The sequence below is a fragment of the Camelus bactrianus genome, chromosome 9 (genome assembly GCF_048773025.1).
Source record: "Camelus bactrianus isolate YW-2024 breed Bactrian camel chromosome 9, ASM4877302v1, whole genome shotgun sequence".
Taxonomy (NCBI): Eukaryota; Metazoa; Chordata; class Mammalia; order Artiodactyla; family Camelidae; genus Camelus; species Camelus bactrianus.
In genome coordinates, this window is record NC_133547.1 from 41323117 (window position 1) to 41324226 (window position 1110).

Here is a 1110-nt window from a genome sequence, read left to right on the forward strand (position 1 = left end):
ATGCCATCCAGACTAAGGAAGATCCGGAAACTTAGGGGCCATGTGAGCCACAACCACAACCACATCGATAAACACCGAAAGCACCCAGGAGGCCAGGGTAATGCTGGTGGCATGCATCACTTAGGATCAACTTCGACAAATGTCACCTGGGACACTTTGGGAAAGTTAGTATGAGGGATCACCACTTAAAAGAGGAACCAGAGCTTCTGCCCAACTGTCAGCCTTGATAAACTGTGGACATTGGTCAGAGAGCAGACACGGGTAAATGCTGCCAAGAACAAGACTGGAGCTGCTCCTGTCTCTGACGTGGTACCATCGGCATCCTACAAAGTTCTGGGGAAGGGAAAGCTCCCAGAACAGCCTGTCATCGTGAAATCCAAATTCTTCAGCAGAAGAGCTGAGATTAAGGGTGTGGGTGGGGCCTGTGTCCTGGTAGCTTGAAGCCACATGGTAGGAGATCTATTAAATGTTATCAAGTGATTAATATTTAAAAAAAAAAAAACTACATACACAGAAAAACAGAAACTATAATTTAATTAGAAAATTGAAATGATTTAATTAAATGTAATATAATAATTTAATTGGAATTTTAAATGGTTTAAGTAAAAATTTAATAATTGGGAATGTGATTGTGGAGCTTTAAAATTCGTTAATTTGGTTAAAATAACTATTTCCCATAACTCTCTTCCCCCCTGCACGTTCCTGGTTAGGGTGGAGCACAAGAGATATTTTGCATGAGCTTTGAGAGGTGGAAGGGAAGCAGAAGCCATAAGGTATGTTCTGATGCACAAACAGTTGGTGCAGGAGGCACCAGTGCAGTTCATGCACATTGTCTCTTATCTGGGGCCTCATCTCCTTGGCGTGGAGCAGCACCCAGTTCTGCAGTTGCTCTACCTCGTCCTGGATCCTCCTTCAGCTTTTTTGACTCCTCGGCCAGGTAAGTATTTAGCACCATGACAAAGTGTGCCAGCTCCTCCTGCAGACACCCACTAGGGTGAAGGCGTTGGTGATGAGGAACTAACACAGGTTACAGTCCATCTTTGTAGGTCCCAGCTGGTGGTTCCGGGTTCCAGCTCCTTCCTGCCCCTCATCTCCGTTTTATATCCGTCT

General features: G+C 44.9%; 1 pseudogene; it reads left to right on the forward strand.

Moving 5' to 3' along the window:
• LOC105063689 (large ribosomal subunit protein uL15-like) lies at positions 1-441 on the forward strand (annotated as a pseudogene).
• The last annotated feature ends 669 nt before the right edge of the window (positions 442-1110 follow it).